Consider the following 13736-nt stretch of genomic DNA (forward strand, 5'->3'; position numbering starts at 1 on the left):
GTTGACAGCTGGGTGTTTCTCAGTCAGAGGCAAGACAACAGATGATCACATAATTCTCCAATACCTCATGGCTATTTTTTGTCTCTCTACTAATCAGTGGTTCTACTCAGGGGTATTGATTTTTCAGTCTTGCCTGTTGCCTCATATGTAGGCAGGGATTGAGTTGGCATCTCCAGGCTGTTCCCCCAACCATGCCTGCCTCATACCATCAGTCCCATCCATGTTTGCACCCGGTTTTACTGGATGTAGTGATGTCTCATGGCCAGGACAGCCCCTAACTACCTCCCAACAGGAGGAATGTAAGAACCTGCCCATTCCAGTTATCTCAGTTTCCTCATATTTCCAAGCTTATAGCCAGTACGGCTTAGTGGTTGGAGTGTTCAACTAAGACATGAAAGTTCATAATCCTCACTCAGCTATGAAGCTCACTGGTTGACATTGAGCCAGTCACTGTCTCTAAGTCTAACCTACCTTACAGGGTTGTTGCAGAGATTAAATGAGGAGGGGGAGAGCCATGTATGCTACCTTGGAGAAAGCGTTGGGGATGTAAACACAATAAATAAACAAATGAAAATTTCAGTTCTCCACTCTTCTGCTGCAATTGACACCCCCCCGTTTTGTCGTTGTAGTTATTTTTAAAAGCCCTTATGTCAATCACCATTTTAGTGTGAATTTCTCCCGAGGAACAAAAGAGGATGTCTCCTAATGAAAAGCAGCTACTCTGGTCTCTCTCCTCGAGACTCTATTCCTGGACGGAGGGAAGATTCCATGGCAGTTGGAAGCCAAGACTCTTGGAAGCTGGGCGGCCATTTTGTTGTTAGGGTCAGGACAAGAGAGGAGTGCAAACAAAGAGGAGCGTAGAGAGCATGGCTGGAATGGGAGATAGTTGAAACTTTCTTTTTTTCAGGCTCAATTGTGGTGAAACCAAAAGCAAGAGTGTGTTGGGGGGGGGTCTTTGTGCTTCCGCTCCTCCACTTACTGCAGTCCTGAGCCACAGGACATTTCCAGGATAACAAGAACCCTAGCAATATTAATGACAGCTTATACAGCATCTCTGCCCCACCTGGAAAGCAACATAATGGGTTATCAGAGAGACCTTGTAAGTGCATTTGCCTGAACATATTCACAGTCTCTTTGCGATCAAGAAACCTGCCTTGCCAGGGAGTGGAATGGGCATTTCTGGCGTAAACAAAGGCATTGGGTTGTGGGCTGTGGGCTGAAGATGCGAGATTGAAATTTTTGGCTTAAATTGCTTTCTATTTTAGAGCAGAGTTAAGAGCTTGGAAGCCAGATGTAGCCATCACCCTTTATGTTGTGTTTTATGTCTAATACACACACTGCTTTAAAAATATAAAATAAAACACACAGAGATCCCATTGGTAAAGGGGGAAGAAAGGTTCTTTACTCACTGCTTATTCTTACTTACAATGATGGCTTGGGATTCTAAACCTGCACGAAGGTAGCTAGTTTCTCATGGCTGCTTCATGCAGGAGAGAGGAAGGGCCAGAGTTTGGTGGGAAACCACAAAGTGCATTTCCCCCCACTTGTTACTCTCAACCCCTTCCTCTGCTGACTAGAGGCATGTAAGGTTGCTTATAACCAGGGCTTTTTTCAGCTGGAACTTGTCAGAACTCAGTTCCAGCACCTCTCAGGTGGGCACCACTTTCCTTATAACAAGGGAGGCATTTACGGTGAGTTCCAGCACCTCTTTTTCTAGAAAATCAGCACTAGTTATAACCCTGGTCGCAGAATGGGGAGTGTGTTTTGAGGATGTGTTAGACCTAGTAAGTTTGATGTGCATGTGACCTGCCTACATTGAAAATATTTTTCAGCCTTTACTTTATGTGTGTGCAGAAGTGAGAAGGGGGAGAAATCCCTAAGGGGAAACAATCGATTATCTAAGATCTCTGGAAGAGCAGGGGGAGAACCCTTCTAGATCCCTTTTGAAAGAAGCATGAAGAGAAAACCATGGAACAAGGAGTGGATTTGACATGGAAGCTGACACAACAGAAGAGGTAAGATTGCCAAGGCAGTGGGTTCCTGTTTACAGGTCACCTCAGTAAAGAAATGGCTGGAAGGGTCCTTGAATCTCACAGCACTTCTTGTGACAGCCCTTCATTCATTCATTCATATATATATATATATATATATATATATATATATATATATATATATGAATGAATTTATTATTGAATTTATATACTGCCCTATACCCAGAGGTCTCAGGGTATCGTTTTTAAAGATGGCTATCATATCACTTCTCAGTCTTCTCAAGGCTAAGCATGTCCAAGTCCTTCAAACGTTCCTCATTGAAGGCTTGTTTTCCAGACCCTTCATCATCCTGGTCACCCTCCTCTGCACATGTCCCTCTCCATCACATATGTGGAGTGCTTTGAAGAGCCAGTGCCAGTTACTATTCTGATGTTGAGCTTTCCTCTCCCTCCCTCTGCAGTTCTTCAATCTCCGGCCTGGTTTCTACAAAAAACTACACTATGGTGCCAGCTGTGTCAACTTCCTGGTGCTTTTAATCATCACCATATCTCCCTACTGGCTGGGGTATTCTGCAGAGGAAAACAATTTTACTATGGGGGTTTGGACTTATTGCTTTCAGAAAAAATGTGGCCTCGTTTCTGCAAGGTCAGGTAAGAGACACGACTTGTGTTCACATCGCTTAGTGTCCTTGGCCAAATGAGTTACAATCGGGGATGTTGCAGTTATACAATCTGCCTAAATTATGCAATGTGGCAATCCAGTGGGTTTCATGGCTAAGACAGGATTTGAATCCTGGTCTCCCAGATCCTAGTCCTACACCCTAACCACTACACCACACTGCACCGGCACCAGCCCTTTCTGAGCCAGGCTTCCTTCTAGAGGAGGGATCGCTGCTGACATTTTATAATATTAGCTATAGCCCAGGTGTCAGTCAAGGAAAATGAGAGGCACCAAAGAAGAAGAAGAAGAAGAAGAGTTTGGATTTGATATCCCGCCTTTCACTCCCTTTAAGGAGTCTCAAAGCGGCTAACATTCTCCTTTCCCTTCCTCCCCCACAACAAACACTCTGTGAGGTGAGTGGGGCTGAGAGACTTCAAAGAAGTGTGACTGGCCCAAGGTCACCCAGCAGCTGCATGTGGAGGAGCGGAGACGCGAACCCGGTTCCCCAGATTACGTGACTACCGCTCTTAACCACTACACCATACTGGCTCTCAAAAAAAAAAAAAAGAAAAAGAAAAAAAAAGAAAGGGATATGAGTAACTTTCCAGAATTTGGCCTAACAACTGGTCTGTCTTCCTAGCCAATCAGGCTGTAGGATGTAGTTTTTCAAAAGGATTTGGCTTTTCAGAACTTTAAAGGAAGTGTGTTATCTCACGACTGAGGAATTATCAAACTGCCATTGTGGACTTGAGGTACCCACCTACGTGAGGTAACACAGGTGCTCATCATAAGATCAGCTTCCAGTTAGTGAAAACTGAGCTACTTTCTTAGGGGGAAGCTTTTTACCCATAAAAAGGTAAAGGGACCCCTGACCATTAGGTCCAGTCGTAACCGACTCTGGGGTTGCAGCACTCATCTCGCTTTATTGGCCGAGGGAGCTGGCATACAGCTTCCGGGTCATGTGGCCAGCATGACTAAGCCACTTCTGGTGAACCAGAGCAGTGCACGGAAACACCGTTTACTTCCCGCCGGAGCGGTATCTATTTATCTACTTGCACTTTGACGTGCTTTTGAACTGCTAGGTTGGCAGGAGCTGGGACCAAACAACGGGAGCTCACCCCGTCGTGGGGATTCGAACCTCCGACCTTCTGATCGGCAAGCCCTAGGTTTAACCCACAGCGCCACCCGCGTCCCCTTTTTACCCATAGGTCTGAGCAAAAAGAACTGTCTTTCTAGACAAAAGCCTAAACCGAATGAAAAACAAACAAATTCCTTGACTAGCCTGGCCAATGGCTGGTGTTCTTGTGGAACTGTAAATGCCCAGGTCAGGGCTATGGGGCTTTGTGGAGTTAACCCAGGTATGGCAAACCTTTGGCTTTCCAGATGTTGCTGAACGACAACTTCCACCATCGTGATGGGGAGTTGGGACACCACCAGCAGCTGGAGGACCACAAATTTCCCCATCCTGACATAGTTGTTTCCACACTCCCCGTTTTTAGCCTCACAAGGACCCTGTCAAGGGGACAATGAGAGAGAGCACTGGCCCAAGGTCACTCAATGAGTATTCATGGCTGGGTGGAGACCGCTGCCCAGGCCGTAGTCTGAAACTCTTTTCTCTCAGTAGAATGACTCATTATAGTAAGACAACTTTATATGTACTTGTTATTTTCTCTTTCCTTTAGTATATCTATTTGTTGTACGGGCCCTTTTGATAATAGCCATTGGCTGTGGTTTAATGGCCTTGATCACATCGTGGACTTCTTTTTCTTACTGTTTGAAAGAGAATACTGACAAAGCCATGATGTCGTTTGTGACTAACTTCATTGCAGGTATTATGTATATGCCATACACCTACGAAGGGTGGTAGAGTAACAGCATGCCTTTATATTACAGCTGTAGATTTTATTCATTATTGTTGCATTTGCATCCCACCTTTCCTCCAAAGAGCTCAGACCCTCCAAGTGTCCCTATTCTCCAGGGTCAGTCCCAGATTTACAGAAGCCGTCTCGGTTTCTGATCTGATCCCAGAATGTCTCACATTTCCTTAGGACATCCTTATTTTCATTGCAGAAATGTTGGAGGGTATGGAGTTATGCAACCCCCCCAAGCCAAGTAGACAAGTAACTCTACAACCTTTAGAAGACATCTGAAGGCAGCCCTGTATAGGGAATATTTTTTAATATTTAACCTTTTATTATGTTTTTATATATATTGGAAGCCACCCAGAGTGGCTAGGGCAACCCATTCAGATGAGTAGGGTTTAAATAATAACATTATTGTTATTATGGAATAGGTTGTCCCTATTTTCATTGGAGAAATGTTGGAGGGTAGGGGAGCTCCTAGTTCTCAACTTTTGCATTTAATTATCACGGCTACCCTGTGAGGTAGTTTGGGCTGAGAGACGGTGACCTGATCCAAGGTCACCCAGCGACCTTCATGGCTGAAGTAGGATTTGAACCCTTGCCTCTCAGGTCCTAGTTGAGCACTCTAATGACTACACCATATTGTGGGGGGCGGGAGGGGTGTGTGCGTGCACACACGTACAGTGAGTAAGTGTTTGAGCTTTAAAGACATTTTATTTAGGCTTGGCATTAAACAAAAACAAACCAAAAAAATGCCCTGGAGAATCAGCAACGGCACGGGGGGAGAGGAAAGGAAACCTTACAGTTGATAGAGGACGGTTGAGACCCAGTAAACAACAGGGTAGTCACCCAACAGATGTCTTCTAAATGTTAGGTAGGTGTTTATCTCTTTGACACCTGGTGGGAGGGTGTTCCACACTACCAAGAGAAGGCCCTCTGCCTGGTTCCCTGTAGCTTTGCTTCTCGCAATAAGGGAACCGCCAGAAATCTGCTTCTGTGCTGTCAGGGCTGCCCTAGGTCCCAGCTCACAAAGGACCAACGCTGCTTCGTTGTTAAGTATAAAAGTCTTTATTGAAGTTCAGTTTCACTTCCAGAGCCGCAGCGCGCAGCCCCACGTCTAAAGTGTCAGACCACTGATGCTCCGTCTGAGTCTCCTCCCCCCTGACACCAATTTAAGATCCTAGCCTTGCTCCACCTTCTCCGCTGCTCCTTCCTCCTCTGGGTCCGCCTGCCCGCCGGGGTTCCGCCCTTTCTAGCCTCTTCTCCCGCTGATTCCCCTGAGCCTTCTCCCTCCCTCCGGCGGGCTTTAGGAGCTGGTTCCCCATCCGGGTCTCCTGCTGTACCGCGCGCCTGCACATTTGAACTTGGCGCGCGCGCCCAGCCAGCAGCTTTCCTCCTGACCGTTTCACTGCTGCTGCCACTGCTTCCCCCTTCGGGGGGGCTAGCTGCAACTGACCTCCCTTCCGTTCCCCCACTCTCCGATGGAGGCGTGGTCAGCCCTGACTCCCTCTCTGGAGGAGACGCTGGCCCTGACACATGTGACTCCTCCCCCCCACTATGCTCTGGTGGGGAAACTGGTCCCGATCCTCCACTGCTGCTTTGGGGTTCCCCTCTGGCTCCTTGTTTCTGGTGCGTCCCCCCTGGGACCCCCCTTGCCCTGACCATCGGCGCCCCCTTCTGGGAATCTTCTGATTCGCTGGAGAAGCTCATGGAATCTCTCGGGCCACTGTCATACTCCCCTACGCTGCCCTCAGATTCTTCCCCTTCGCTCTCCCAATCCTCTCTCCCCAGTGCTCCTGCTCCTGATTCCCTGACATGTGCTCACTGCAAAAGAGCAGATCCCTCCAGTCTGAGCCAATTTTTGTTTTCAGGAATGGTGACTGAAGAACTATCCCAATAATACTATCTTTTATTGGGGAGGAGGGGAGGTTTCTGGGAACAGAAAGGGGAGAGGTCAGGTGCCATTTCCCATTTCCTCCCTCCTGAAACTTCCCCTATATAATGCATGGAGGGGAATTTAAAGGCTTGTAATGCTCCCAGCATCCCCCAACCTGATGCCCCTCAGGTGTGTTGGACTACGGATCCTATCATTATCTCCCTGACTACTGGCCATGCTGTCTGGGGCTGATGGGAGTTGTAGTCCAATGACATCTGGAGAGCCCTGGGTTGGGGAAGGCAGGGATAAGCTGTTAGGGGATCATGAAGGACACCACACCCTAATACTCTCTTCTTTGCCTGCAGCAATCTGCATGCTGACTGCTCTAGTGATTATATACACAAAGCTCAGAACTTCAGTACATGATGCTGTGCTCCTGTCGCCATGCCAGGATTTCTTCCTTGGTTGCTTTGTCTTTGTTCTGTTCTTCGCCTTAGGTAAATATACCCTGGCAGGCCAGAGGGTGTGGAGTGAGATGGTGAACTCAGTAGTCTGGCCCAACAATCTAAAGCAGACCAATGTCTCATTTAAGCTAGAATCCAGAGCTGTGTAGTCAAGCAATGCCAGGTGGACAGGAATGTCAGGGCAAAATTCTGCAAGCTCCACATGCTAATGTGCACACAAAATTAAATTGCCCTTAAACGAGGAGGGAGAGCAGAATATTTTCAAAGCATTTGTTGTGGCTTAAAAAAAGACCCACGCCAAAGAATCCAAAATAAATAAGCATTATCAGTGCAAGGGACAGGCTTTGGGATTTCTGCCTTTGGCATACACAGATAGTGTTTAGTCCACATCTGCACCGTACATTTAAAGCACTTGGGAGAAGCAGTTGTGACTTCTCCCAAAGAACCCTGGGAATTGTCGTTTGTTCAGGTTCCCGAGAGGAGACCCCCTGTTCCCCTCACAGAGCTGCAATTCCCAGAATTCCCTGGGCTGAAGGATTGGTTGTTAACCCACTCTGGGGAATCGTAGACAGGGATGATGGGGAGTGATAGCTCAGCAACAGCTGGAGGGCAAAGGTTTTGCCACACCTGCTTTAAAGGAAGTAGGCAGGTGGTTAAAGGCCTCTACTTTTTCTGTTTCTTTTCTAGCTACAGTCAACCTATGGTGGTACATGCACTTGGTCTCAGCCCAGAAAAAGGCAGCCACCCAAATAACCCCAGCAGAAGAAGCACCGTGACAACTGCAGAGCAAATAAAGTTCCCTTGGTCCGTCACACCAGCAGATAGGAGGGTCTTGTAATGAGATATTTGCTGGGCCATGCCCACCATAATAGGCATTCTGCTCTCTGAAACAAGCTCAACGGTCCTGGAGCCTGTTTGGACAATGCACAGTGCTGATGTTTTGGAGATGGAAGGGGCTCTGGGAGATGCCTGTTTCCACAAAGTCACTTCTGAAAAGCCGTCTTCTGGAACTGCCCTGCTTGAACTTCCCCAGGGGTGCGGCCTCTTCAGCGATATTTCACAACTAACCATTTCTGCCGAACACAGAACACATCCCTTTCTGTGTCTAGGACAATTGTCCATGTCTCTCCACATTTTGGGGTATATTACTTGCAAAATTCACAATAAATAAATCAGATTTTTAAATATTTTTTTTAAAAACCCCTCTCTTGTCAAATGAATGGTGAGGGACTGGGGACCATCTGCTTGACCTGAAGAAGGTCTTGGACACTCTGAAGAGCTGGTGGTGGTTTGGACAAGACTTTTTTTAAAAAAAGGAATCCTTGCCTCCAATAGTATCTTTAATGTGGGGTTCATTGGTCATCTCACAGGCACTGATCAAGCACAGGCATTCTACTCTGTGGGGCAAATGTTGGGTCCTGAAGTCCAAATGGACAATAGACATTCATAATCTCAGCAGTCATGTCACCACATCAGGACCCATTTGGGATGCTGAAGGGCATTTGTGCAATACCAATATAGTCCTACAGGAACACTTGCAGTATCCCAGCTGCTACTAGGTTATTTTCACATTGCCACTACTGAAAAGCAAATTTGTTTCTTGCTCTGAAACAAAAGATATTTCTTCTGTTTCCAAGATAATTCTTATGTCTCCATCTTAGTTCCACATAACACCTATAGCTATAGATAGAGATGAATGCATTTTTCTCAGTCATTCACGGGACTGTCCCCAGGCATTTTGCTGCCTGAGGCAAAGGGCAAGATGAGATTGGCCTCCTAATCCATGTACAAAAGCTGACTGACAGCTGACTTTTACATCAACACCGGCAACAGGGCAGTGTCCTCCATTGTACCCAAGGGTGCCAGGCAATTTTGAGTCAACATGACTGCTGAGGGATTTCTTTTCTGGAAACAATTATCATGGAGATTAGTGCTAAATTAGTGCTAAACATCTGCTAGATTCCACTAGATCTGGCTTTTATGTTGTGTGAAAGATCACTTAAAATGCAAAAATTAACAGATGATAAGGAAATATTGGGAAAAGGAAAAGAAGTGTCATCTGAGTGTAGCCTTTTCCGCTCTATAGGACGCACCCGACCATAGGACGCACCTTGTTTTAGAGGGGGAGAACAAGAAAAAAAAATCTCCCCCTCTCTGTGCAGCGACCCTTCAGTGAAGCAGCAGGAGAAATGGAGCCCCTTCCATTTCCCCTACCGCTTAGCTGAAGGGGCACCTACCCTTCAGCGAAAGGAACCCGAAGCCTCCGGAGCACAGCGGGAGCTCCCGCTGTGCTCTGGAGGCTTCAGGTGGCTATCTTTGAAGCCTGGAGAGCGAGAGGGGTTGGTGCACTTCAGCAGAAGGCAGAAGGCATCCCGAAGCCTCCGGAGCAAGACTCTACTGGCTTCAGCGAAAGGAACCCGAGGCCTGCGGAGAGCAGCGGGAACTTGCGCTGTGCTCCGAAGGCTTCAGGCGGCTATCCCTGAAGCCTGGAGAGCGAGAGGGGTCGGTGCGCACCAACCCCTCTCGCTCTCCAGGCTTCAGAGAAAGCAACATGAAGCCTCCGGAGTGCGGAGGGAGTGCTCCCTCTGCGCTTTGGAGGCTTCGCGTTGCTATCGTTGAAGCCAAGGAGCCTGCATTCGCTCCATAGAACGCACACACATTTCCCCTTAATTTTTGGAGGGGGAAAAGTGCGTCCTATAGAGCGAAAAATACGGTAGTTTAAAACCAATAGTTTTAAAGCCCACTCCACTTTTGTTGGAACTGTGCATACAAAATTCTGGCTGCAATGGTAGCATACATAAACAATATAACCAACTTTTTAAGGGCCATACCTTTCTTTCAACAAGGGGTCCAGCTCCTTGGCTATGTCTGCAAGCCCTGCTTCTCAAGCAGCAATTCAGAGTGGTTTTCAAAAAATCCCAGTTGTTTCGCTGTAGCAGTGAATTTACGGGCCACATATCTGATGTAGTAGAACGTCAGTTGAAGGCAAGTGATTTGGAATTGGTAAAAGGGTGAAATTAGGACAACTGCTAGGTTTAATTTTGCTCACAGGGTAAGGTTTCTAAGGCATGCACCAAGGATATCTGGTAGCCATATTAATCATATAGTGGGTTGGTTCTAAGCACAATGAGTTTAAATAACCATCATAATCCAAACTCATGCAAACCTTTTGATTTTTAATTTCCCAGATTGAACGTTCACATGGAAACTGACATTCCAAGGCTGTGCATCTGAAGACTTGTGTGCCTTTCAAGGAAAACTTTTAAATTATAAAATAATTGTATCCAAAGCATATGAAGCCAAATGCTACGACCCTGAGAACTCCTCAAAGCAGAATGACCATGAAGGGTAGATAGGGGAAAGGAAAAGTCTCCTCCTTTTGAATTCCACAGAAGAATATTGGAGCCTAGTAACGAGAGTAGATTCTCTGGCCTCCTGGGTTTTCTTTTTCACAGTTGGTGAAATTCATGATCAAAATAAATGGTTTTGGCACATAACATCTGCATTAATATATCTGTATGTTTTATAGGTGTAGAATGTGTGGAGTGAAGAGAATGGGTATTTGATAGTCAATTCAGTTCCATCCAAGTTTTGTTGTTGTTGTTGCAACCATCTTGGTCATTTCAACCAAAAAGCAGATAAAAAATATTCTATGGATACTGCAGAATATGCATAGATGCACAATTAAAGTACAGTGATAACCAATTGATACATATATACCTTAAAATACAGACCTGCCCATTAAGTTTGTATAGTACATTCCCAATCAGACTTTACAGTTCTCTTAGAATGGCAATGGTGCCCACCTGAGAGGTGCCAAAACTGATTTATGGTGAGTTCCAGCTGAAAAAAGCCCTGATCCAGACATTGTTCTCCTGCAGGAGACACATCAATGCAAGAACCAAAAAGCTGCCTATCTCAAAGGATGCTGGCTAGGCAAGCAACTACAAATTCCTGGTTCTGGGAAAACTTTGGTAGTTGCTATCCTGATAAGCAAGCATGGCCCTCTGAGTGTTGGGGGAAGTTTGGAAGTCCCAAAGGGGAGATATCTCTTTGTTTGTGGTGTCACAGGCAGCCATCCATTCACCATCACCTGTCTATATTCACCCAACTCAGCACAATAATGCTTTCTCTGGAAGACGCTCACAGAATTAGAACAATTTTAAAAGAAGACAAACTACAATAGGTGGAGACTTCAGTAACTGCAGAGATAAAACCAAGGATCAAATTAGGCACCAATCTGTGAACAAAATCTGCAACCCAAACGTGGCAGAAATATTAACTGAATGGGACCTGGTGGACATGTGGAGGGAAGATGTTAGGCATTTACACAATCCATTGCCTCTTTCGCAAAGCAATTTCCAAAGAGGAACTGCAAGGTAAATTAAAAGGCATTCATACTACAGTGGTACCTCAGGTTACATACGCTTCAGGTTACATACACTTCAGGTTACAGACTCTGCTAACCCAGAAATAGTGCTTCAGGTTAAGAACTTTGCTTCAGGATAAGAACAGAAATTGTGCTCCAGCGGCGCGGCGGCAGCAGGAGGCCCCATTAGCTAAAGTGGTGCTTCAGGTTAAGAACAGTTTCAGGTTAAGACCAGACCTCTGGAACGAATTAAGTACTTAACCTGAGGTACCACTGTACCTGGTTTCAAGTCACTCAGGCACATTCTTTTGCATACATACACTTGCATACATACACCTACATACACTTGTTTGAATCCTTATGCAGAAATCTAGCATATGACATGAAGTGTGCCGCTTCCCTAATACACAGCAATCTAGTAGATTATGAAGCGGAGAATGCTAGAGGCCTTGAAATTGTATGGGAATCAGAATTAGACCACATAACTGAATAGCACAAATGGGAAGGTGCCTGGACCCCTCCCCTCCTTAAATGATCTCTGCTCACTTACAGGTAACCACACTCAAGGTCATCTTCCACTGGCAGTGGATGCCAGTCTGGTTGGCAAAGGTTAAACCCTCCCTTTCCCCTTCATGTTCGAACAGCTGTGGAAAACTTGGTTCATTTATCCATATGGGGTGGTCATGCCCCCATGTTAAAAACCTTTGGAAGAGAGTATTTTCCATTTTATCTGCAAGTAAAAGCCAACCAATCTCTCCAAATTCTGTTTTAGACATATGCATGAGGATGGCACTGAAGATGGGATTTGAAGGAGGCATAAACGACAAGCTTGGTTCAATTCAGTACAGTCTCACCAAACAGATCAGATATGACTCAAAGTATCCTGTCTTCTTCCCAACAATCTGATGCAATTGAAACAAGGAGAAACAATGTTCCACATAATGTTCCACATAATAGTGATTTTAATAGGTCTCAGTAATAAACCCAGCCAGATGGGCGGGGTACAAATAATAAATTATTATTATTATTATTATAACTTTGGCTCCATTGTCCAATATTCAGTGCATACCATGGTGTTCCTATCCCTGTCCAATTCCCTTGAGCTCTATCTAGCTTGGCTACTTAAGCAGGCACCCGTGCCATACCTTGAGTCTTTAGCTGTTCTTTGATTTGGGTCATGGAAGTTTGTTATTGTGTGGGGGGGTTTTTAATGCTTCTGTGAACCAAATTAGATCTCACACCAAGTTATAGGAAAGGCAGCAATGGTATTTCATAGCCAGTATATTCCTTTGTCCACCAAGGACCCTGTAACTTCCCATAGTCCCTTGGACATTCAAGTAATACATAGATGGCATAGAGTTGCAGAGCAATGGTCCATATTGCTTCTGAAAAGAACCAATGTGTTGCAGAGCTTTTAGTTAGAGGGAGCCATGCCACCGCTTGTGGCAGGGCTGTCCAAAAATAGAACTTTTGGGGTGGGTGGAAATACATTCAGAAATGTATTCTGTTGTGTATATAAGGTTGTATGGGAACAATCAACCCCCATCAATTTGTTAGTTTTACGAAAGGTCTTGAAGGGTTATCCAGACCCAGATGATATTACTTACAATTTGAAAGGTTTTAGGAGCCTGTGTCATATATACAAATATTAGTCTGAGAGTTTTTTGGTTTAGCCAAAGCTTAAAATCAGTGAAACAGATGGAGGTCATTATTTTAAAAAGATTGCTAAGGAAGTTGTTAAGGGTAGAGAACTAGGTCCATTCCTCACTCCTTGCATGCCTTGCATTTCCCCTGGTCAAATCCCTGCTATTTTTGGTCCTGAAAACAGTATAGAGCAAATTTTGATTCATGCATCTTTGATCCTTCCCAAAATGTGGGTCAGTCAAGATGTGCACCTGTGCTTAGTGCACTGTGTGTCCTTTGAGAGTGCAGTGGGGTTGCTGCCCAGGTGTGGCACAGGAACCCATATGGGTAAGGTTGTTTTAGAACAATCTAAGGGCCATATTTCCACTTTTAGTCGTACTATTAAGTGGCTGAATATTGGGAAATAGTCTTTTAGCAAAATAATTCAGTTACTCCGCAGGATTTCTTGCTAGTACTTTCTCTAGCACTGAGAACAGTCAGGGGCACTCACTGTATTCTGCTCAGCACCTACTAAAAACATTCTTGTTTAGACAAGCCTACTGAGATGCTTAGAAGGTTTTTGCAATTTTAATCTGTTTTAGTATTTTAACTCTTGCATATTCTGATTTTTCTCAAATTTAAATTTAAAATTTGAAGGATAAGTCTGAAATATATTTGACATACTTGCATGTGGGGCTTTCATGTTTTATATAGACTTACTGTTCCATCTCCATCCAATATACCATTAAGTTCATAACCATCGACTTCTATCACTTTAATGCAGTGACAACTCTGAAATGCTCCTACTGTCATCGTAATGCAACCCCATGTGAAGGCGATACATCTGAGGCCTGCAGTTCCACCCTCCCCTGCGCAGTGAGTACTGTGTG

The sequence above is a fragment of the Podarcis raffonei genome, chromosome 8 (genome assembly GCF_027172205.1).
Source record: "Podarcis raffonei isolate rPodRaf1 chromosome 8, rPodRaf1.pri, whole genome shotgun sequence".
NCBI classification, from domain to species: Eukaryota; Metazoa; Chordata; class Lepidosauria; order Squamata; family Lacertidae; genus Podarcis; species Podarcis raffonei.